This window comes from Augochlora pura, chromosome 11 (genome assembly GCF_028453695.1).
Source record: "Augochlora pura isolate Apur16 chromosome 11, APUR_v2.2.1, whole genome shotgun sequence".
In the NCBI taxonomy this organism is placed as follows: domain Eukaryota; kingdom Metazoa; phylum Arthropoda; class Insecta; order Hymenoptera; family Halictidae; genus Augochlora; species Augochlora pura.
The window spans coordinates 8,501,555-8,528,487 of NC_135782.1; the positions used below are offsets into that span (position 1 = coordinate 8,501,555).

General features: G+C 35.8%; 1 long non-coding RNA gene across 1 annotated transcript in view; it reads left to right on the forward strand.

Moving 5' to 3' along the window:
- Positions 1-6,213: 6,213 nt before the first annotated feature.
- The window catches only part of LOC144477109 (uncharacterized), a 131,872-nt gene continuing 111,152 nt past the window's right edge, over positions 6,214-26,933 (forward strand). The window contains exon 1 of the long non-coding RNA XR_013495135.1: positions 6,214-7,573. This is a non-coding gene — a long non-coding RNA (uncharacterized LOC144477109). The remainder of the gene's footprint in view (positions 7,574-26,933) is intronic.

Consider the following 26,933-nt stretch of genomic DNA (forward strand, 5'->3'; position numbering starts at 1 on the left):
AACTGAGAAAAAGTAAACAAATTGATTTTCATTTCTATCGCAATTCTTCCTTCTCATTCACTCAGAAAAATATAAAATAAAATTAAAACATCATGAACAAAATAAGATTTAAAACGCAAGTAGCTAGCGTCCATAGACGCATAAAATGGAAGGTAGGAACTATACCTTATGAAATACATAGTATAGTATAGTATAGACGGTTTAAGAATGTATAACCCTTTAACCCTAAAACGAATCGCTTCCATTTTTTGGCATAATGAAATCTTAATAATCGAAATATTATTTATTATTTATAAAGTATAAAATATGAAGTATGATATGAGTTAAGAGGATAAGGAAAATCTCAATATTTAAAAATGTTGTGGGGTCGCCGGCAATCCTATGGGGCTCCAAGATTAACTGCAATTTTGATTGTCAATAATCAAACTGCATTTAATCTTAATATAATACAATAAAGAGTTATGTGGATAAAGTGAATTTACAAATTACTTTTACGCAATATAAGAAAGACATATATTTGTAAAATTTTCATTTGAATTTTGAAATAATCTGCTACAAATTATCACGGTCATATTTTTAAATTTATTATAATTTTGAATGGATTTTCGTGCATATGAGTGAAAATGATTTTATTAAAATCATTTAATGGAGCTTCATTCTAATTATGGATGAAAATATAATTATAAAAAAATTGTTTTATAGACAAATGTAACATAATAATTTATCAACACTACATTTTTCTTGTTCCAAGAAACGATAAAGAAACGATAAAATAATTTTTTGTAGGTTTTTATTTTAAAGTAGAAACAAATATCTTCGATTAGTTCTTCGATTAGTTCTAAATTGAAAATTAACGATCGACAACATTTGTAAAAATTGAGATAGTTTAGGTCGTTGATAAGAGATAGGAAACGTGAAATAAGAATTGAATATTTCTGATACAAATAGTCAATTTTTAAATATTATTACTTTTGAAGAATGTACAGGAGGTATTCGAGATCACTGGTCAGTGTAAGCATGATTATTTAAAATATTTTTAATAAACGCAATATTTGTTATGACTGTTCTGGAAGCGTGAAAAGGGAGGAGCTGTAAAAAATTTCAGAAACTAGATTACACTAAAGCAGATATGAGGTTACGTGAGATCAGCGATTGTCAAGGGAATTCAAAGGCGTAAGAGATATACAAAAGACTAAAAAAAACAAGCTCCAAGGTTCGAAGAATGCACGGGAGAAAAAAGGTTTTCCATGCACAAGGGGTGTTGTTACCTAAGACGTATCTTACCTAAGATACAGCTTAAGATATTAGAAAACTAAAAAACTTGAAAGAGGAGTAAAATGATCACGAATGCACCATGGAAAATATCGCCTGGGTATTGCACATTTCGCTATTTACAGTTATCTACGCAAGTAATCTGATCCTATTTGATCAAAGAATGCTTTCTTTGCACGGATAAATAGCCTTTAAAATCTATTTTACGAACAAATAGCCTTCACAATTTATTTTACAAATGGAATAGCTTTTAAAAGCTATTTTGCAAACGAAGTAGCTTCTAATAGTTAAATTTGCAAAATTGATGGCCTTGTTTTCCAAGTGTTAGATTCAATGTCCATTTTATACCTTATTAACTTTGTATGATTCAGAGGTCATTTTGTATTAATTCATGATTTTTGTTAATTGCATCGCGGTTTGAGAAGAAAAAATGAATTATTGTTTTACAAATGAAACATTATACAGTACTGACAAGGGCAAAAAAAAAATAAATGCATAATTCTGACATTTTTGTGTCAAGGGGCTGTTATTTTTTTTTAGTAGATTATTATCAACTATGTACTATTTAAAGAAGTTCCTCAATTCGTTTAACGTTGATATCGATTAAATTTATGCATTTTTCGGTAATAATTATAACAAACAGAGTAACGCTACCGTTTTTATTTTATTGCAAAATAGTCAGTCATTACCATTTATTTTACGAAGTTTTATAATACCGAATTGTTCAACAATTACCGAATAATATAAATTTTATTATTATAACCGAATTGTAAAAAATCGTTTTGGAATTTGAAATTAGATTTTCGATTGGAAAATGTATCAAGAAAAATGTGAAATATTTTATATGAAATAAAAAAAATTGATATTTACGAGAATAATCAGATATTTAAATTACTTGTTTAACAATATTCGGGAATTGTGTGTTCTAGGGATCTGTAGTACCGATCCTTTAAAATGTCAGTGATTTTAACGACCTCTATGTTATAAGAACGGCGAACTGGGGAATCAGAACTACAAAGGTCCTAGATTACGAATAATATTTTGCATAACTATTTGCCGATTCATCTTTTTAGAAACGAATAAAGCCAGTATAATAAAAGGTTCTTTAAAATTGATTTGTTGATAAGTAGACTACGAATCTTTATACAAAATAAAAATTGCCTACATCCATTGTAAGAAACAGTGGTTGAAAAAGATCATACTCCTTCTTTCAAGAGTTTTAACACTGTTTTAATAACAATAACGTAACATCCGATCACCTGTACCATAAATTCATAAAATCCTCAGTTTAAAAAAGTGCTTGCTAGATGCATAAAGTAACCAAGTCATAAATAAAAGGTCTCAAGTGACAAAGTTTTATGTCATTAAATATTATAAATACAAACAAAATTTGTTTTCTAAACAAATATAAAATAATCGTATATATTATCTGCATTTAAATGAGTTATCCTCTAACATTGCCATACGGCGTCAGAAGATAACTAGTCATCTGTAACAGGGTTGATACTTCATACAATATCGAATAGACATTTGTAAAAGTCTTTGTCACATTGTTTATAGCAATTAAAATAAATCGTACACTGTTTACAATATTGAATGATTCGTATGCAGAAGATAGAATTTCTTATCAGTTAGGTTTAAAGAAGACTTGTTGATAAAGTAGTCCCGATGACATATGGGTCATCGAGGTCATTGAGGACGACGCAGGGGTGTCAGGTGTCAGCGAGAGTGGGTCATGAAGTCAAGAGGTAGTAACACGTGCTAGCGTTGACAGCTGACTGTGCGCATCCAACCTGTTGGGCAAAATTACACATCCGTGTTTGTATAATAAATCAAACCTGTCCAGAAATATTGACGTGTTCTCTCTATTACTAGAATACAACGATTTGTTCAAATACAACTAAATCACTCAAGTAGAATTCCTATGTTTCTTAGATTATAACAAATTATAGAACACACTTGTGGAAAGGTATTACAAACGTACCAAATTAAAAATTCACAGTTTGTGGTAATCTTCATAATAACTTCATAAGCTTAAAGCAATCGATGAAGTACATTGAAAGAAGTATAGCTACTTAACCCCCTCAAATGGAATTGACGACTGTCGCCTGAAAAATTGTCTGTACCAAACTCGAATTTAACGGATATCGTTCACCGCATATTCAAATGTTTAAAAACCAAATGAAGTTCTTTTAACTGTTAAAATTCTATAATTCTTTCTTTTCATCTAAAATTAAAAGGAATTTAAATAGTTCGTAAATGTTGCTCTCAATAATTTCGATTATATCAAGAATTTATATTTAATTTCATTGTAACTTAAAAAGGATATTTTTCAATTTTGATTTAATATTGACAATTGCATCATTACTGTGTTATATTGCAAATGAAATAACGTTCACATTTATATAAAAAAAATAATATCAGACAAGGGGTGAAGATATGCAAATGCCTCAAAGCTAAGTAACAGCTGGTTACCGAGATATGGAACAACAAGTAAAGGGTTACTGTAACACAAAAATAGCGATCCCGGTCTAGTTAAGATCTAATTAAAGCTAGATTGCTTTGACAATCATGTAACGCGACTGAGATATTTTCCGTATCGATTTAAAAATAGTAATCGCTATCGGAATACAGGATCTCCGGCATTAAAAACTGCTCACAGACGATCAATGCCGAGGGAATCGTTTCGAGGCGACATCAATTTCACAGTCGAGTAGGAATATGGAAATGAGATGCACGTTCATCCTTCATACTCGACACGTTCTCTATCAGAAAATACGGGCATTTGAATATTAAATTACAGATCCGGCGTACGTGGTATACGCTGATCAGTCGCGCATTTATCAAAATTAACATTTACGATTCGATCCTGTATATCTTAAACGGTTTACGCCTCGCATCTTCCGCATAACTGAGTCCTTCGCCAATTCCACGACGCACTACCGCACCGGTCTATCGAAACTAACAGACAGGCAATCACGAAATAGACGCTCGATCGGTTTATAACTGCCACTCATTTCTATTTAATAAGCTGAAAGTTGGGATAGCAGCAGGCGTAATCGCATCATCAAGCCCTATGTCGCGATGAATTTTTACGACGTTATTTATCAAGAGACTGGGGCATCTCTACCGTTTATCTGCTCAATAAACCGCGAGTAAAAAGTAATTCGGAATTAATGAATACGTAATGATCCGATAATTGAAACGGGGATATCAACGAATCTGTTAATGATGTGTGAGAATACGTTTCATCCGACTTCAACCGTCTTCAATAATTTCATAGCGTTGTTCATACATCGTATAGTAAATTTTCTCAAATCATCCCTCAGCTTGCAAACAAAAATGGACAATTTTTATAGTCGCCGATTGTCAACGATTATAAAAACGAGTATGAGACTCGAATAATCATACCTCCTCGTCACAAATTCTCTAGTTTTATTTACAAAGCTGAGGGACGATTAGAAAGAATTCACTATAATTCCAATCCAAGCACATTAGATCTCAGTAGAGATCTAAACAGTCGTCATATAGTCGGGGGAACATATGACATTGTTAAATATTAGGGCAGAGGATGAAAGTTTAAATTTCTATTCTATTCTATTCTAGGGGATCCATTAAGGATTCAATTTACAGGTAGCTTTGTAAATTTTTAATCTTTTTCATTTTGTCGTCTAGTGTTTCTATTTTGCGTTTTCATCTGAAGAAGGCGTGCAATGTATACATTACAATGTCGTAGTTTTAATAATGAACAAATTAACGAAGTAGAACTTATATTTATATATTCGCTTCGCGATAAATATTGTAAATAGTTTTTAATACAGAAAATTAATTTTTGAAATAAGATAATTATTCCTTAATAGTATTAATTGTTTACAAAATATATATGCCTAGATGTTCTATAGATTTATTCATGTATTTATTAACTAACATGCTAGTTCAGCTAATAATACTTACTGATGTCACTTTAATATTAGTTGACTAATATATGGCAACTATAAACGGGCTTCTAACTACATCGGATCCTATAACACAATAGAATATAAAATCTATATTCTATTCAAAGGACGTGACCGAAATGTTCTATACAATTTTGGGGAAAGAACAAACAAATAGCAGATAACGTTGTCGATATCGATGCAAAAATAGATGGAACATCAACAAGTTTCTCATTAGATTAAATAATATGTTATACAATGTACTGTTACATTATATAATATAACGCATTATTATATTATAACAACATTAATTAAGACGTCTACTATCCATTTGAGTTCTAACGATCATATATTACTCAAAATGTCAAAATCATTATTGACGAATGAAACTCATGAAACCTAATTTTAAAAATTTACCACACATTTGAAGAAGAAAAGAATGCACGAAGAATGTTTTCTACAAATCTTACCTAATGTTATCACATATAAAAAATCCACGTTTACAAAATTCGTAATATCCTAGTGAAACGCAGGTACTTGATAAATGAAATGTAAGATCTGGTATTCAATGAGAATAAAGTGTAACAATGGCATGTGAGAATGGTAATCGCGTAAGCGGCATAGTATGAGGAACGATTAAAAAATAAGCCAAACACGTATTTGAACAATGTAAAATAACGAAATCAGTTAGACGTACACGACTTCGGACATAAAATGCTTTTTACCGCGTGCGTCGGCGCGTTTCGCGGTGTATACACCTGTCAACCGCATACTACGACCGAGAGCCGCGCTAACTCGATGCTCGAAGACATCGCTCAAAAGCGGAGCCGGTGTATCGAGTAGAAGTGTGAACGGAGCCTAAACGTTGAAGCAACGCGTCGGACAAGCGGGCGGACAAGCGAGCAGACAGCCAGACAGACAGAAGCTGGAGCACCTGTCTGTCCCTCCACTCTTCTGCACGGTAAAAGAGGGGCCCCGGCACTGGATACCCCGTGCCGTGGTTCAGTATCTCGTGCACGCTCACGCTGATAAGACCTTATTCTAATCACCCGTCACTTGGCGTCGATAGTCGTGCGCGGACCTTTCGCGCGATCTCACGCTCCGTCTGTCGCAATTCCTTCTTCCTTCCTCCGTATTCGCGGGGCGTATCGCACGCATCCCGCGTCGTCCCTTTCTCTCATTCTCTCCTTCTCTCTCCCTTTCTCTGCAGCGTGCACCGACGCGACGTGACCGCGAGCCGACGCGCGGCTGGTGGCACTTTCATGTCACCGATCCGGGGGAATTTCTTCGTCCGGATCTCCCGATTCCCGATCGAGCACGCCACCTCGTCTCCGTCGCGTTTCTTGCCAGCCGATATACGTAATTATCTCGGCCGATCGCCGTCGCAGATCGGTCCATGATCGCCACTGTTTCGATCAATACGCGCTGACGGCCAACTCGGGGAACTGCAACCATCTTTGGGCACCTATCGGTCGCCGCCCGCTTAGCATCCAATTAATTCTCGTTGTTCCGAAATCGATGACGATTGCCTTGATCGGCTCGTGATCTCTGGATTCTTTCAGCGATCCGTAATCGATTACACCGCGTCGCGGTGGACCAACGACGACGCACATCGCGCGCGAGGTCGACCACGTGTTTCCACTTGCGTGCCACGAGGATCTCTTATCGAAGGGACGAGAGAGAGAGAGAGGCCTGGTTAATTGCTTCCTCGGGATGCCACGGGCGGCAATGTCAAGAAACGTCACGAAGGAACTTGCCGTTGTCTCGAAGGACGAACGTTGACACGAAGGGGTTTCAGGTGACCGCTCGACGCACGGTTTTTTCGGTCCTCTTGCGAGCTGCCATCCGGTAGAGTTCGCGTGCACTACGGACGGGAAACCAGCTCCTCGCTCCGCGACGGAGTATACAGGTGTTACGTAAACGGTGGAAAAGAATCAACCGAGCGGCGGTTTTTCGTGAACTCGACGAACGTGTCGAGAACCACGTGTCGATCGTGGCTGACGTCGAGGACGAGGCTCGGAGAGCTCTTTCTTGGTGTACCACGGAAGAGACCCGTCGGTCCCTTCCACGGTTCTCTACGCTCGTGAAGGGAAGTGCCCTATCGGTGAAAGCGTGGATCGTCGACGCCGAGTGCCTGTGAAACCGTGAAACTGCGGAACCACGCGCGTGACATCTATTACCCGCGACAGGTGTATCGTAAACATTTGCTTGCTCGTTTTTCTATCGCGTGGAAACCGACACGATTTCTCGAACCCGCGCGAGTGCGGCTTTCATAGGAAACCTTGTGGTATCGGCCACTGCAAATCCCGTTAAGCTTCCGGTCGAGTGGTGCTTGTTGGATTACTGGAAGCTTCCACATGAAATTGGTGAGCAGTCGGATCTCTGCCTTCCTCGGCTACTCCGATCATTGTATGGTACCTGTATCTTATTATCACGCTGCGTTCTATTTAATCCGAGACACTTTCGGCACTCTTCTCATTTCAGAAATACAGTCGACCCGTTAATAACGCGATACACACTTTGGGAACTTTTTTGTGAAAATTTCGACAGTCCTTTTACGACAGGGTATTCTTATAACGCGATATTTTTTTCTGGCATGGCTCAGATCGCTGGCAGAAATGTTTCTATCGCGCCGTGGTTTTTGTTAATATAAGCACGAACGAAAATAAGAAGAAAATGTCATAGAAACATAGGTTCAGAAACGATTTATTAAAACATTATTAGAAAAATACGAAATGGCAACGGATTGGTTGGTGATATTTATTTAACCATGTTGGCTCCATTTCGAAGTGTTCATTTTTGAAAATTAGTACACATAGCTTGAATGAGTAAATACAGAAGTAAATAAATGTCATAGATAGAATAATAAATACAATATTAAATATATTTATAAATAAATATAATAAATAAATACAATTTTTTAATGAATTATTTGTATATAGCCAAAGAAAACTTGGGACATCCTGTAAAATAATGTGCAGCTTATTTTTTCACAAAAGTTTTACATTTAGATCGGACATTAAAGTTGTCTGACAAATTCCTTAGCATTACTGAAATTTATGCTATTTCATTTTACAAAAATGTTCAGTATTTCTTTTTGTTGGAATGAACAAACGGAACGAATCTGTCGTGTTACGAGAGGGTCGACTTCAGAAATTTTTGTGTAATTACTATATCCTGGATTTTTATAAAAATGTAAGATGCAGGTACATTATTTTTTTTTTGATAATTTCAATAGGTTCTTAAATTTTGGTGAAAGTATCTTTATAATTAAAATTATTTTATAAGAAACGAATCGGTAGATTCGGGATCAATTTGTTTTTACTCTTGAAATAGTTTTGCGACAAGTATGGCGCGCATGTTGCATAACCGTAAACATCGGAATACAGAGATGTTCTCATGAAAAAAATAACCTTTCTTGATGCAAAATATATTTCTTCTTTGAGCGGTAGTAGAATTCCACCGTGTTATTTTGTCCAATAACATTGAAGATGCCAGTCACTGCGTTTGAGTGACAGAAATATTGTCAAAACGCTCTTTGACGGTATCGCGGATATTTCGAGCCACGAAAACATGAAACAATTCCACGATGCTAAGTCTGTTAACGCTATGTCTGGCGAGTAGAACGGATAGCGCGACGCTATAACTTGTTTTTCTGCAAAAAAGCATTTACAGTGGCCGCACGATGCGCCAGTATATTACTGAGCAACGAAATCCAACTTTTTGGACTCGTACAAAAGCTGCAGTCTACATTCAGACACAAAGTAACTGGAGACAAAATTATTATGTCGGTCGTCGGAAACTTCCGTCTCTGAGAGAATCTTTTAGTTATTGTGACGAATATTGCAGACGAATTTGCGCTAATTCAATTATACTACGTTTTAATCCGATTACATAATTCAAGCATTTCAGTTGTTTCAATTGTTAGCTGTTTTAATCACGAGTGTAACTTAAATATAATGTAATTGGAATATAATGTAATTTAAGTACAGTATAGTTCAAATATGGTTGTTCAAGCAGCACAGAATTTTGAAAAAGTGAGACACATTTTTATGTTCTTCATTTGTGTACTCATTTTCCGATCTCTTCTGAATATTATGTTCTCTATTATTTCGTAATAATTTTCTTAATAATTTTCGAAATTCGTAATTTTAATTTATCACGTCGTAATTCGTGATGAATGTAATTTAAGTACATAGCATTTTGTAATTATACTCAAATTGCAATTGCAAATTGCATCGTAATTTAATTGAATGGAGATTTTAATTACGAATTACAATGTGATAGGATCACAATGTAATTGAATTATTTTGTAATTTTCAATTTCTAGAGTAATTCAATTGTAATTCTGCACAAATCTGATCGCAAGAACTGTTACAGAAACTTTTAGCACTGAAACGTTAAATTAGACGTAGAATCAAAGTAATAGATAATTCATATTGAAACAGAATACATATTTATACTTCGTCGCTTCTTTCCTTATATTGTATAGTAAACTAGGACCATACATCGCCTGGCCTCTTTCATTAAGTATGTATTTTCAACTTTGCATACGATGTTTGGGAACAAGGTCTTCTTTCAGGAGAAACTATTTGCAAATTATTTGCCAAGCTTGAGAACACTATTCTGTTCGAGCGGTGAAAACTTGTTGCCCACGATTTTCCTCGCGTAGAAATTGACACGATTTTCCCTTCACGGGGATTTAGAGAAATTTATCTGAAATAATCAACAAGTAAGCGAAGCTTTATATTATAGCATCTTCTAAGAATGCATTCAGCGCGAAGTGCGCGTTTTTTACCGACTTGGAGGATTTTTTGTAAATAAACTATTATACCTTTTGCAGTCGAATTAGCAAGGTTCGTTTATACGTATTCCAACGACGTTTAAAAAATTTTTTTAGAACATCAAAGGATTAAAATTAGTGGCATTGTAAACTTTCAGATAAAGTTACTACTAAAAAGATGTCCACGTTTCCAGCCATACTTCTTGTCTAAGATAAAAATGTTCCTTAATTAGTATTAATTCAGCTGCAGCAGGTATTAGAACAAAAGAAAAAAGTCGGTAATTAAAAAAGTGGCCACACGCTGAAATTCGATTGTCAATTTTCAATAAATCGATAAACTAAATTCTGAGTCAACTGGCCCAGTAGATTTTAAGATATCATGGGCGCCATGTTGAAAAACATAGTTTCGAGGTAAGTGCCTTTAAAGATTATTATATCGATAATAATATAAAGGTCTACGAACAACCATAACTTCGTTAATTTTAGGAGCTTACATGCCCGCTCCTTGAAACCATATCTTCTAAATATATGTAAACAATAATTTTTTTAAAAATTCACACTAGAGTACCCTCTCAGATCATTTTTCCAGAACTATATTTAGCAATTCGGATCATTGTTATATTGGACCATTAAGCGACACTAAACGAACATCAGAAAATATTAATGGGGCCTATCAGTATGCCCGAAATCGATGTAGTTTATTTATTTCGCCTTGGCACACTTTTCCGTTTCTGGCAGTAAAAAAAGAGATGTGTAATGCGATTGCAAGGTAGGAGCATGATTGTATCTCTATGTTTTGGGGAACGCGTGTCCTTTACGTAAATGAACACTTCTCTCTTCGATTTATCTCGAATATCATTCGTTCCATTTGGAATTAATGGTGGTAAGTGTTTACGTATAATCGCATTTATTGGAAACGAAAACGAAATGAAGATATGCGAAACAAACAAGCTGTTAAATCGCTCGATTCAATTTGCAAGGGAGTTTTCATTCAGCCAGTTATTTGGAATTGGAACTATTTAGAGGGTGAATAGTTAACAGGATGAGAAAATAGTTGAATACGGAGCGTTTTTATTACAATGGAGTAAGTATTGTGCAAAAATTGTCTACCGATGAATTCGATGCATATTTGCAAAGAGTCGCGTCGATATGTTGTATATTTATTATTACTGGACAGCAGATTTTATGCTTCTTTTACAAAAACAACTAGAAGCAATTTAAAACTTGTCGAAGTTCTTAAAGTAAACATTAAATGGATCCTCAGTCTAATTGTTACAGGAGATTGATGTTTTATAGTTGAATTATATAGATATATAATATCTATATATTTATAGAATTTACAGTTAACAATACAATAGGAATTAAAATAATTACCTGTCCAATCTTCTTGCATCTTATCGTTAATTAATCCTTTTAACGTACACATTATCTATATTACATATAGAAAACTATTTTTATTTTTATTCAATTATGTTATCCCTACATTGGTTACAGGAACCAACACTGAGAGTAAAAGGCTATCGGAAAGACTGCAAATTTTTCACAGTTGTAAAGGCAGTCTTAAATTTGCGTTGGTTGCGTCTTTTAGACATATATACATTAATAAAAAATTCTCATAATGTCTTCAATTTGTTTCAAATTTAATTTTATGAAATTGTAACAAATATATTTTTCAGTGGAATTAAAAGGGCATGAATTTTATAGAAGAGAATTAATTATTTTTAATTCATTTTAATTATTTCTAGAACTAATTTCGCCGTCCGTTTTATTATTCCGTGTATTATTTCACATTGGGAAATAGTACGTGTCTCACCAAGCGAGTAGTATAAAATAAACTCAGTATACGTTTCAATGAACAAAATTCAATAAATGGAAAAACTAATCGTACAAGTGACAAACATTTATATAATTTAATACGAATTTTCGACATTGTGATGCAGTAAAACTCGTAGACTTTATCTAAACTGAACGAAGAAACTATAATTTATAGTAAATGAGATGTACTAATACTTTTGAAGTGAAGTGTACACGTGTATCTTGCCACTATCCGCCTTGGTAGTGTACGCCGAGAATAATCTAAATACAGTTCGTGTTTGATCTTATTATCACAGATGAGATTACACATCGTATGAAAAGTGTTAAAGAGCTAATTGGAAACGTAGATGTCAGAGGCCGAAAATTAATCTCTGTTCATCAGATTTCATTGTCAGCCACTTATCTCGAATTGAAGGATCGATCGTTTGGTTGCGATTCCAGAAGTAGTGGGATTAACTTGCGAACTTTTACGAAATTTATGGTCGAACAACACGCTAAGATATAATTTATGAAATTCTTATGTAATTAACAATTGAAATTACAATTGCATACCAGATTGCAAAACTTTGATTTGTGTGCGTGCTTTATTGACTACTATGCTTTATATTCTTGTAAGATTGATTTTTCAAATAAGATCTCTGAGCTGTACATCACCAATTGAATTATTGCTAGCAGGTATTCTTTGTTACCAAGGTCTCTGTTTAAATTTGTTGGTATCTTAGGTTTGAAGAGTTATGTCTATTCGGAATATCAGGCGACATCAAATGAAACATGACTTATCTCCGTGTGTCCTATTCTTACAAGGATTACAATTGAATTTAGACAATAAAGTGTTTCCATTATTGTTACATTTTACTTTGAGGATTTTTCGAGATCCTATTATAAAATATAATAAAGACGACGTCGAAGAAAGATTATAAATTCTCTATCATGCTATGTAATGCAGTTTTACATAATTATATCTACGAAATTTATTCGATGTTCTTTACGTGAAATATAGAATGATAGTTGAAGTACGAAATGATAGTGAATGTTTTAATATGATAGTATCTATAAATTCTTTAAATATTTTCACCGTTATGAATTTGATCTACTCATTCAAAGCAGTTCAAATTCGGCAGCTGTTGCAAAGTAATCGCAATTATAAAAAATTGAGGCGATGGTTTTGCTACCAATGAATACATTTAATGACAAATAGAATGAAACTGTACGAAGTTTTAATTAACCTCTTATTTGACGATTCTTTCCGAGAATGTTTACAAGGGTAAAAGTTCCGCAGCTTAATTATTCCAAGTAAACAGTTAAACACGCGTAATTGCGTAATTCTTGGTTCAACTTTTTGTTTGTAAACGAAACATTTCGCCGTGGCCGAGCGGATAATTACAAGAGGAGCAGGGATGGTAATCGTGTCCCAGGAATTTTCGATCGCAATCAACGTGGGAAGTCGTCATTCTTTGTGACCGCGACTAATTACCGTGCAATTAACCGGCGTAAGAATACACGCGTTGAGTGCGCAAATGGTCGACCAATTTTTCTGGACAACGATCAACTTTAGATCGACGGGGAGCTTAATGAACTCGCAAGGACACTTCCGTTACGTTCAGAAGCTTCCTTGTGAAAGTTAATTGTTCCGTAGCAGAATGTGCTGTAACGTGTAATGACTTATTGTTTCGTGCTATACCGTGCGTGTAACCGAGCTTGTTTAACTACTGTCTTATTTCGTGTCGCTGAACTATAATAACTGATTCTGAATTATTGCTTTCGATACGAACTACGATCGAGGCGTGCTTGGCGACCATTGTTTCACTTAAAAAAAAATTAGAATTATGTGGACACAGATTATTTGATACATCTGTGGCACAATTTATTCGTTGTTGTAAATAAATTATGCGGATCGCTAAACATTTCTTGTACACATTTCTTTACAACTTACTACGATCCCACGATAGTTCTGTATAAGTTTCGTATACAATTTTTGCGAAGTGTATAATTTTTAATATTATTCGTACACTAAAGGGTCTAGAACCTGTTCGTATAAATAAATTCACTGCATTCTGTTTATTTATTTATGTATTTACTTATTCATTTATTTATTTACTTATACATTTCTTTATCTCCGTTTATCTAATCAATTACCGCGATTTACGTTTGTAATAATGCATGTTCTTGGTTCGCGTTTACATTTATATACTCATTTATTTAATTACCTACCCGTGGATTTTCTCCTGCCCCTTTTATCTGTTTTATCTACGTGTTTGTATGCCAACCGTATTCACCGTTTCATTTAGCCGTTCCGATTTTATCTCACCTCATTTTATTCTATTTTATTTATTAAATTAAAATTCATCTGACATTTACACGGCGTTCTAATTTTAACCTCAGTCTTAATCCCATTTATGATGATCAGCAATGCGTTTCATCTTTTCTTATTATAATTTCATACTACATTATCTGATATCATCTCTCTTCCTTCTTATCGTTTAACCATCACCATCCATCTACCTTTATCATTTATTTTTCTAATATAGTACATTTTATTTCTTCATATTCTAGTACATTTTATTTCGATATACTTTAGCCCAATATATCTCTTTCAGACCACATTTTACCTCATTGTATATTATTACATATTTGATTTTACACTTTATTCAATCATAGTCTCCACGAACGGCGACGTTGTCGTATTCACCCTCGGGAAACTACTATAATCCTGGGAGAACGTGAATTGAGTTCAATTGAAATATTTTGCTGTTTTTGCTGTGATTAGATTTGGGTCGATGTGTTTTTTCAACAGCGCTTTAAACATTTTACTTAGTTCGTCTTTTCCTAATGCACGATACCCAAGTACTCGACCAAATAGTAGAACAGCCGCGCAAGATGCTGCGTTTAATGTCTTTACTAATTGCTTTATAATAACAATAATTTACAAGGGTCTTTAGCGTAAGATAATATATGGTCGTCGCAGAACTATGAAATTATTGAACACGTTTGTTACATCGTTAAGCGTCATCACCGTGTAATAATACTCATACTTCGTCGCAGGAATGAACAGCTCGAGGTTACATTATCGTATCATAAATCTTTCAGAAGACACGTTTCAGACAATTTTGTTCTGAATATTAATTTCCTGATTTACGGAAAATTTTCTAAATTACAATAATAATTACCGTTTGCGCGTTTTGAAGAAATAACATGAACATATTTAACAATGATTGTAATTTTTTCTATCGTTGACTATCGTTCGACAATGTTTCATATTTATTTTATGTTTATGTTCTATAATGGACGAAACGTTTTGCATGTGATTTAAATTGGATTACGCATTTGCAAAGACCGTTTGTTTCCAATTTAATTCAATAAGTATAGAAGTTCATTTGCTAAGAACTATATTTGCTTTCATACTTAAGAGAACATGTGTTCCTGAATTATTAAAATATTCATTCACCTGTTCTTTGCCACATTAACTTGTTTATTATAATGTAGTGGAGTCGATTACTGTGCCTTTGACTCGTTTCCAGGCATAATTCACTTTATATTTTTCGAACAAGCATATTAAATGTTTATTTTTTTTTTATTTTGTTCATTTGTGCATAAAGTTAATTATGTTTCTGAAACAAGTCAAAGGCACAGCAATAACTCAGCCCACAGTAACTGGCTCTACCAGTCTAGACCACAAGAACATAAATATACTTGTTACACAATTGTTTTATTTTATTGCGTAACAAATATAAAATATAATTGAACGTATTATTCCGATGCATTCAAAAACAAAATGGAAACTTTGATTACTACAATATTAATTGCGAATATTTAAAACAAATTAATTCAAACGTATCTAACCGTTTAAATTTCATCACGTACGTCGCCCAACAAAATATTGAATTTTTGTTAAACTTTTGTTTGTTGAATTTGTCTTAATCAAAACATGCAGAAAATGGTAAACTTCTGTGACGTCTGAAAATGTTTGTAACGCAGAAACTAGACATTATTAAATTATATCTTTTATCAATATTAATTGATTTAATATTTAGTTAATATTTAATGCCTATTATTTGTTAGGCGATCAAAGAATAAAATTCCACAACAATCATTTGTGTTTCCGTTTATAATAAATAAGTGAACGTAGCTAAAAGCAAGTGAACGAGAATTTTACTAATTCAGGAAGATACGAGCCATTAAAGTTAACAGTGACGCAGTGTCCGAATAATAAAGTGAGCAACTGCGTGTGCTCGACAATGTAACGAATGTAATCACCTATACATTATCGCGATCGGCGAGGTTTGAAGTTTTGAGAAGCCCTATTATTGTGTTTCGTCTAGCAACACGAGGATTTGCCGCGACTCTCCTATGCGCGTCAAAGTCCGCTCGTTAGTACGCGATCGCTAATGGGTTGCAAATACAAAAGTAAATAGAATCAGTATTGGCTGCTGGCCGTTAAGTTGTCGCTTTGTGTAATTCTTCGGCGTCGGGGATTGTTCGGGTGTAATTCATTCATTCCCGGCGTCCTCGAGAAACAATAGCCCAGACATGTAAAAAGCTATCAGTTAAAAAGGAGCAAACGGCCACGCAAACAGCGAGAGTGTGTTTGCCCCGTTGTCTCTGGCGAGAAAGCAGCGTCGGAAATCTTGAGAAGCTGGCAATAGGTGAATATTACGCAAGTCATATTATCTCGTTTCGTGCACCATGCCGCGGGAACAGTAAAAACGTGAACGTTGGTGTTGCGGCAACGTTTGTCTTACTGTGTTTCAGGTTTCGTTGGTTTTCACTTCGACTTAGAATTGTTCTTGCGATCCGAATGCAAGGACAAGCGAGCGATCAAGTGCACTCGGCACGGATTTCGATTTACATCGGAATGAAATATCTGATTATTTTCAGACAATGCGATTCAGACTGATTAACCCTTTCGGTACGAGCACTCTTTCCGCCGTGACACTCTCGCTGTAGGAGGCCCCGCGCCGAAAATTGTCGCCGCACATGACCAGTCCTCCTTTATAAGAAGATATTTCCTAAGCGTTAAATAAAAACTGTGCTTGATAAAAGGACATTTTTTAACAATAGTATTGCTTGTAGCTTAAGAGATACACAGAGGTACTTATACATAAAATAATTAAATATTAAATTACAAATTATTATATAAAATATTAAGAGTTATTTCTATAAAATTCTGTTATTTATACCGGTCGTCGCACGGTCGCCGGATATATCCGGCGCTCGTTCACAGCGGTCGTCGCGTGGACGCCGGATATATCCGGCGCTCGTTCACAGCGGTCGTCGCGTGGACGCCGGATATATCCGGCGCTCGTACCGAAATGGGTTAACAAGGATATATACATATATTTTGATATTTTCGATGAAATTATGTATTGTACTAAACACGATAAAAATCGAACATGTACGGTATAATTACAGCAACTGTGCACATTTGTCAGAGAAATTGCAACAGCTGACTGGTTAAAACAGGATAACTTTTTCGAAAATGGACGCAATGGTATCTATATTTTCTAATGTTCTAGAGACTAGTTCAGTAGGAAATGTGTACAAAATTTTTCTTTAAAATTGCAACAGGTATGAATAAAAGCTTTTTCTTATCTGAACTTGTAACGAAAATGGAAACAATTCGTTTCGAATTAAAAGAATTCTTTTCAAGCTCCAATCAAGAATAATGAGAAGGCTAGAATCGCTTGTTGTCATCGCCTGTTGCTTGACTCCAGGTTAACCGATTGTGAACAAGAATTTACAAAATTTAAATAACGAATAAAGTTAAAAAAGGAAATACTCGAGCCACTGTATAGTAAAACAGACCGTACACCATCGCCAAAAAGATCCAAGTCCGTAAAAGAGATATCAAGTCAATTAGTCGTTTTAACCCTTTGACTACGGCAGATTTTGGCATGGCCGTAGTTTTTCGTTAGACATGCACTTTCTGAGGAAGTATATTAAAATATTCAAAATATCGAATTCTATTACATTAAACCAATATTACTCGAAGTGAACAATAATTTTAAGCTTCTTTGCAACATATAACATAAATATTACGCGATATATAATTAATCAAATTTAATAATAAACGGGGGCGAAATTTGATCTTGACGCCTATTGGCGCCTACAGTGCCGGGAAGCTAACATGTGTCGGACGCCAATAGGCGCCAACAGTAGTCAAAGGGTTAAAGAAGTTACCCCGTTTTTAAAGGGGATTTTGAGTATCGATTCGAGTCGCTGTAACCCATATAAAATATAGGTTGCACATTAATTCTGTCGGATAACACGCAACTATATGTTACGCAAACCAGCTGAACATTATGCTTGTCATAATGCCACTTACATTTCGATCAATTCCATTATCCAAGACGTCGACGTCCGTCGAACGTTTACCTTGCTAATTCGTACTTTTCCCATTTCTAATTGCCCCGTGACATCGCAGATTAATCGTGGATTACGTTGCGATCGATTGATCGATCATCGGGCATCCGGCTAGGTCGTTTATCAGGCGTGCCGTGTAACTGTAAATGGACGGGTGCTAAATGATGCCTGGATCGAAACGGACGGAAGCGTGTCGCGTTATCAGACAAACGTTCTCGTTACAGAATCATTTCGTACTGTAACCTCTGTTCGTTACGCAACCCGATCAATTATATTCGCCCTACAAAACTCAGTTGGAAGTGAGAGTTCCCCTAGCATCGTTTCTAGGTATCCCGGCAGCAGGCGCAACGGTCGCCGGGCTAGCATACTTTTATTTTGCAATTAAGCGTCAAGGTGGAATGCGTATCACTCATGTGAAAACGCGAAAAGTAGACGGCCGATCGTATCCGCAACGACGAATGTCAGTGACTCCGTTATTACGTGTATTGCCCGCACGTTTTGTCAGGCTGCCAACTATGCGCACCGAAATTCGCTGCGACGGTATAATAATAATTATATTGGAGAAAAGTGAACTCACTGTTCTCGGTCGTTCACTAGCGTGCTTTGCTCGTCATTTCGCTATAATTGCAAGTGTTTCGGTGACGTCAAACCGAGATTCTCAGCGCTAGAATAGGGCTGCTTTCTATGAATCGAAATATCTCGTAATGAGTAGTACGTTCGATATAAAGACGGATTATTTTTAACTAATATAAGGTGGTAAATTTGTTAGTTTATTTTTAAGTTGCTATGAAATAGAAAACGTTTAATATTTTTCAATGTTTCGTTGTTCTATTAAAAGAGAAAAACCTGTCGATTAATTGTGACGAATTTACTTCAATTATAATCGAATCGCATTGTAATTTGTAATTCAGATCTCCATTCCATCAAATTACAAAGACAATCGTAATTGCAATTTGTAGTATTAAGTGATATGCAATAGTAAGTAATTAGTAAGTAATTATAAATTACGAATTCCGTCGTAATTAAACTAAAATTACAAGTTGAAAAATGATTAATCGATAGGCAACAATACAGAAAAAAAATATACCGAAATAAAAAATAAATATTCAAAGAACATAACTATAGGACTTTCTCGAATATTTATATACTTATTACGTAAATGATATTAAAAACAAAACATATAAACTATTATAAATGATTGTACGTAATAGAGCTCTATTTCTATTATAATACATCGAAATTGTAGGATATAATAATTCTCCTGGGTTCATTGTACACCATCTTAAATAGCTACAGAATCATATTAATAAAATAAAAAAATCTAGAGCAATAACAAAGTATAGCTTAGTTTACTGAGAAATGAGCGAAGAAGGTTCGGCGACTGTGTGAAATGAAGAAATTAGAAATTGGTACCCCATCGACTAATAAATCCTAGTCCAAGCATCTCTGTCGATAAATCTCGTATTTTAAAATCGAATCGAATCCGATCGGAACGCCAAACGGAACTTTTTCGAAACGTTGACACGCAACGTTCAGCAGCTAGATAGCCCACGCGCAGTTTCAGAACAAATGTCACGTCTGGTCCAATAAAACAGTAGTATTTCACCGAGTCCGTGTTCATCAATAATTCAAGCCCGGGCAATATCTGTCGCATGAATCGTATTATAATTCAGCAATTCATTGGATAAGGGGATCGCAACGGGAATCGTTGGGTAACTCCGGCTTATCAGGACGCGGTGTGTAATAGGCATCGAATTGAAAGGATCGTTAATCGATATTTGAGAGTGAATAATTTGCAATTGAAAGGAGGGGGGGGGGGCAGGCGGTATTTCCAGGCGTCTAAATCCTGTCGTACCTTTTTTGGCGAGGGGTGGCAGCCAACAGCCTCGACTGCCCGGCATCCCGATTTTTCCGCGGCTCGAAACCCGGAGACAGTTCCTAACGGTAGAGAGAGCCGGGGCTTTCATTCATAAAACGGCACTCGCGGACGCGACATTACTCTCGATCAGATTGGAAACCAGTTCTAGACACGCCCGTTTCGAAGTAATTCTTCATTAGTTTTACCGCGTTTCATGCACAACTTCCTCGCTCCGCGCCGCGCCGCCGCCGTTTGCTACAAGCACGGCCCCCCCCGGATATCTATTACGTCAAACTATATTTCAAGGCTCATTTCCTCGCATTCAACCCTCGTTTCACGTCTACGCCCTAATATGGACCAGGCTTCGGGGTCAGCCGCTGGTCAGATTACTCGAATAACTTTGCATCGAGCGGATCGACGGCGCCCTCCGCGATAAACATCCAACCCGATTGTCCAATAAATACTCTAACAATCGTCGAATTAATTCGCTTATCGCAAGATTCTCTATGGGTTCTCTGAATTAATGTGACTCCCGTTAATATTCGGACAGCTTTTAAACCGCGATAACTTCTCCAAAACCGGAGTAAAGGATTCGAGTTTTTGTTTTACACGACAGAGGGACTGGTATACTAGACAGTAACTGAACTACTTTGTTACAGTTTTGACTATCGTTTTTAAGTTTTTGATCTGGGTTTATAGTTTAAGTTAAGTTACACATTTAGTTCTTAATTTTCTTTTGTCATTCCGAATAAAATTTAATAATAAGAGCGTTGTAGCTATGGTCTAGTAGACTGGTCCCCCTGTAATCTAAAGTATTTAATTCGTGTAATCGAATTTTAAAAAAGTTATTTCATTTCAAAAATTGTCCAACTATTAATGAGAGTCACTGTTATATTTTCAGTTTAATATTCATTTTCAACGTTAATAAATTCAAGCACTCTCTATTTTTCCAATATTTTCTAACACTTCAGCTTCAACGTGAAAATGATCTTCGCTTTAACTCTTTGAGTTTAACACAACTTCGTCACGTTGCACGACTGTGCGGCGCGTCAACGAGAAAGAGGTTGTCTGATAACGATGCCAGGAGGGTGCGCGTGCTTCTTTCTTAGTAATCGGTGCCCCCGGGCTACGAAGCGAGCACCGTTTTAGCTTTTAGTTACAATATTGCAAAATCATTTGAAAAAATAGCAAATTACTGTAATAATTCGCCTTTTATCCTTTTTACATTGGTAGGCTAAATGGAACCACGGATCTGGTTTTTCGGAAAAATGGACATTCTTACGTGAGATAATTGAACAGTGCGAACTTCAGTTTGCTCCGCAACTTGTTTCATATCTGAGATCGCAAATTATGATGTTTAGTTTAATTAATTGCTTCGGGATAAACTCGGATTGTCCTATGAAAGCAGGAAAGAACACGTTCTCTTGGACTTTATGAAGGATTTGCCAATTATATTGACAAAGTGTAAAAAACAGTGAGGGAATTGTAGACGTAATTGTGCAAGTGATAATAATTGTATCAGCAAAGTTCATGCATTCACGACAATGAATGGATGAAATAAAAATCTGCGAAGTTATTAGATTGATAGATGGTTGTTAGATAGGATATAATTCAAGGAGATTGTTACATTATTTTCAAATTACCATTATTGCTGAAAAAGGAAAAACATTTCTACTTAACTGATATTTTTTCATAATGAACCTAGACAATTTTTATTTCGCACGAAGATCTGCAGTCTAATAATAACAGGAAACGCAACTTAATTATTTGCAATTAATAGCATCTATGATAACTTCTGTTAAATTGATTGATGATAAACGATTATCGAGACTGTGAATCTGATGTATTTACTGCATATACAGATTTTTCAAATCTAAGAAAATATACAAATTAACAAGGTCTAACGACACTTTGATTTTCTTTTTACGATGAGCAATAAAAGAAAGAAGATAAAAGAAATCTTTCTTTAATTTGAAGTTTTGTGAAATAATGTATAAAAATGAGACTTGGCATAGAGATATGAATTTAGATATAATTAACATGAAATTGATTTTTAATTCACAATTGTAACTAATATGAAATGGATCAAAGATTAATCAAAAAATAACACTTCATCATTTGAAATTAATATTCCTTGCGTTCAACTGTAACAATAAATTGATGTTGGACGAATGGCACAATAGAAAAATAGTGAAAGAAGATACCAGGATTTCTCAAATATATTTCAAAGTAATTCAATACTTTTTCGCCTATATCTTGCTCTGATTCGAGGTAGCTAGAAAACAGTAATTAATGTCCCCCAAGTACGGCAAGCAATTAAAACTAAATAACGGGAAGCGTCGCCGGCGGCGCTGAGACAAACTTAACGAGATAAAATACGAGCGGAATTTCAAAAAAATGTTTGCAGGCACGAGAATGATGGGTTCGTTAAAACGTGAAATTACCCGCGGGATGTGCATATACGAGCATATAGCGGTGTCCAGTAACGTAATGAACGTTTTAAAAGAATAAATTTCCACCACAAATCAATTTCCACCGGCCATCGCCGCGGTCCCGCGTCCCTCGAACGCGCCGTATAAATGCAGCAATCATGTGGGAGGTATACTGCGATTATCTCGATTGCACCCTTAGCAGGGATTGACCGGAGTGAGCCACTCGGACCACGAAAAACACAATAATTCGGAAAACGAACAAAGGCATTTGATTTTGTAACGACGCGTAATAATATACTATGTAATTCATTTAATCGTAAATAATTATAGAAGCACAGTGAATAAATTTGATCCTCGGTGCTTCACCGGCAGCTAAGGTGTCGGGCATGCGGCGGAGACTTATACTTAAAGCATGTTGCACAAGCAATTTGAAGTTCGATCATCGATACCGTGCATTATTACACACCGTTCGAAAACATTTTGCCGGTATTGCGGCGGTACCGGTATAAATCATTCGGTTTATCTAGTCTTCCCTCCTTCCTCCCCCCCCCCCCCCCCCCCTCCCTCCCTCGCGCGTTACATTTGAATATCAGCGTAAAATGTCTGAAATAATTCGACGTATCGCCTCGCGGTGCAAGTCGTGGTCCAAACTTGTTTCCATAGTAGGTTCTTGAACTTTGGATGGGATATGATGTTACTTTAAACACCACAGATTAGTGTACATCACGGTATTATGCACGTTGCAGATTATTCTATGGGTAATGCGATACTTTAACGCGTTTCCTGATATTTTTGCATGAACTCGGCACCGATCTGAATCTATTGAGATAACTGTTAAAGCAAAATTGTGTTCAGCGTCGTTTCGAGATAATTAATTATATGTTTTCTCTAAATGATATTCAGGGTGGCAGAGCCGATTACTACGGACTGACCAATTGGCGTACCTTTGCTTTATCATCGGGTGTAATTAATTTTATATTTATCGGATAAGCTAGATTAAATTTATTAATAACTTCCTTTTGTTTCTATTTTAATAAAAAAAATTTAGTATGTTTTATTCCATATATATGAAGTTAATTATGTCTGAAAAGAGATCAAAAGGCAGAGCAATTGACGACCGGACAGTAACTGGCTTCACTACTCTATTCATTTGTTTACAGCGAATCGTGAACCTAAAATAGCGACAAACAACTGCTTTTGAACCGAAATGTTGTAAAAAGCCTTTTTTGCTCTACTCTGTTATTTAACGTTGAGTGTTCGTTTACGGTAGTCTCGTATAAATTATATCATACTAGTCAAGAAAATTATTGTGACTTTGAGAACCTTGCACTTGATAAGAAATTATTATGGCTCTTTAAATACTATACAGGCATTGTAATGAAGGTTCTCTATGTCATGTCAGAGATATTTATAGAAAATTTACAGTGCGACGGTTGCAAAATTTCGCATTTTGGTATTCCATTCTTTCTTCTCAGTAACGAATGCAGATATTAGTATTTTAATATTATATACTTGTAGAATATACGATTAACTGTGATTAGAATTAACTCGTTCATTATTAATTCGATTGGACTTGGTAACCGAATAATAAAACGCGAAGTACGAACTTGTGGTGATATTCCAATGGGGCTGTCACCCACGTGCTATGAGTCGTAAAGTAAAGTATAGTTTTAGTAAAAAATAATTATTAATTTAATATTCAAGTGGTGGCCACTGTTTTCATATCGCTAGTATTAACCTCTTATTGACTTCGTATCAATAAGGATTACTTCATGTTAAACTTTCTTACGCCGTGATACGGAATCAATTTAAATTCAAGTGATCATTACCGATACGGTGTCAATTTATCAAGTGACTATTATTATAGTGATACGAAGTCAATTTGTCATATATGTCACCACTCTAAACTTAACTCGAACCTGTTTGTTCCCTATTGGCAATTTTCACTTCAGAATCCAGTTAATTGATTTCTCCGTAAACGATTTACAATAACAACACGACTCTCAAGACGTTCGAACAACTGCGCTATATTCTTGTGTCACGTTATACTTTTTTTTAAATCCTCCGTTATTACACTTCGTATGCAATACACGTATGTCACAATTTTCAAATAATTTTCTCTCAAAAGCTATCAATATTATAGAGATCCAAGACTTTAACCAAAATTAAGTAACTTCGTTAAAAGTTATCATAAAATTATGACTCCTTCTTTAATTAGAGCTTGAAATCGCTAGGTTATGATATCGTATTCTAATATTTAATATCGCGCATCTCTATTACTATAGTATAAACGGGCGTTTTGTTAAACTCAATGAAAGATAGACTCTCTTATAGAGCATATACTCACTTCACATTCGATTTACGCTCCTCGCGTGCACCGTGGGTTATTTTAACGCTGTTGGCACATTTATAATCTCAAACACTGGTGACACTGTGCTTTCGACGGGATTACAGAGATTAACAAGTATCAGGCGAAGGATTAATGCGTGAAACTATAATTTTGTTATCGAGTATAGAGTTCTTTATCAGAATTCGATATGTCTTTGTCAAGTTTATTAGATCAGTAAAGTAGATCGGTATAAATTGGATTGGTAAAGAAAATGTGAGCGATTGTGTCCCAGTGTGACAGCGGCTGGTTCAGGTGAGTTTTGCTGCGCAACCTGCGCGTTCGTGACTATCCTGCGCGCCTTGGAGTTCGTAATACACCATCGAGATCGGGATGCGAATTACTTGCGGTGTTCTCGGTTACACCGGTGGTAACGTAAGTTCCACGATCGATGGTTCGTTTGTAGAAATAAATCAACGGACATCTGTTCGCTGCGCTATTCGTCGGTTATCGTTGAACGCGACGGCGACATCTTGATCTCTGTAACCGTTCCAACCGTGCCATCGAACGACACGGATAAAAGTTCGATGGTTACACGTCTTACTCATTAGGGGTCCGCGAATATCGAAAAAGAAATCCGGGTCCGTTATCGCGCGCGGTTTTCCGCGCGTATCTTCGTTAAAGTATCGTTAATACACCGGCTCGTAGGCGTGTAAACACGCGGCACCGTATAAAAGCGCATGTAAATGATTTATCTTGATCCTCGCCCACGCTTTTGACTCCGACCTCCAGAATTATCCCGCGGTGCGTTTCATTCGCCCTCCCCCTCTCCCCCATATCCCCGTCCTTTCCCTTTTTATTCCGCTCGGCTCGCTCTTCTATTTCCTCCCTTCCTTTATCTCCGTTCGCATGCATTATTCGCAAACCGCACCGACGCTACATAGTACCAAATGAGAATTGCCCTGTCCTTGGCTCAAGAGAACACTCGAGATATTAGATAAGCAATTTCTTCTTTCGCGTGCGCACCGACACGCCAAATTGAGCCAAGGATTGCTATCTACCACGTGCAGAGGCCTTGAGTGGTTCCATTTGCCTTTGTTGACCCTCCGCGAACTGTGCTTTTGATGGCCGCGGTGCCGGGTCGGTTCTGACCCGAACCGAATTCTCTGCCGACCACCTCGCAGGATTGCACGGAAACTGTCTAACGATCGACGATTGTAACTGGACCACGAATTTTATGTATTTACGTGAAATATGGACAGGTCGAATATATAATTGTAAAGATGAAGAATTTATGAACGTTGTTACGTTATTTTCCATTTATTAGAATTATTGAAAGAAGGAAGACACTCTCGTTTAGTTCATGTTTGGCATAATTAACTTCGGCAACTTTTACTTTGCATAAAGACCCGCAGTCTAATACAATAATTACGATTATTAAGTAATCCAATAATCTCGATTAATTAATAACTTAAACATAAATAAAGCAACACATTCGACAATGCAATCTATATGGTCCATAAAAATTGATTAGTTAACTATTTGGTTGTCGGAGGAATAATTTCGTCTCAAAACACGCTTAATTCGGCATTTCCCCTTGAGAAATGTAATTAACTTTTCGAACGACCTAATTCGGTTGCGAATCAATTTTAAAAATTACTAAAACAGCACAAATTCACTATGTATCCAAGATCTATCTATATCTGTCGAATGTTCTAAAAATTGTGGAGCAAAGATTCGCTTCGAGTAGTAGATCAACGTGTTCTAAACACAAAGAAAAGATCTTTTCAAGATTCCAAAAATTGTGAAATAAAAATTTATTGCGTACGTTTAATTAAAATGAAATTATTCAGTGTTCAATTTGCGGAACAAAAACATACTATTTATTATAAAATTATTTACTTACAGTTAAAATGAGAGGTATCGTTTTTCGAATGTTTCAAATATCGTGAAATCAATTTTACTGTGAATGGTAGATCTATCGTTATCTACAGTTGGTGTCAAAAGTATCATGGGGTTGTTAGATAGATTAATAATTTTTACATTTTTCAGTGGCTGTGACTGAATTGTAATAATCCAATACACTGATTTCAATGACATTTTCAGCACGTACATATGTAAGTTATCGAAACCTGCAAAATGCACTTCTAAA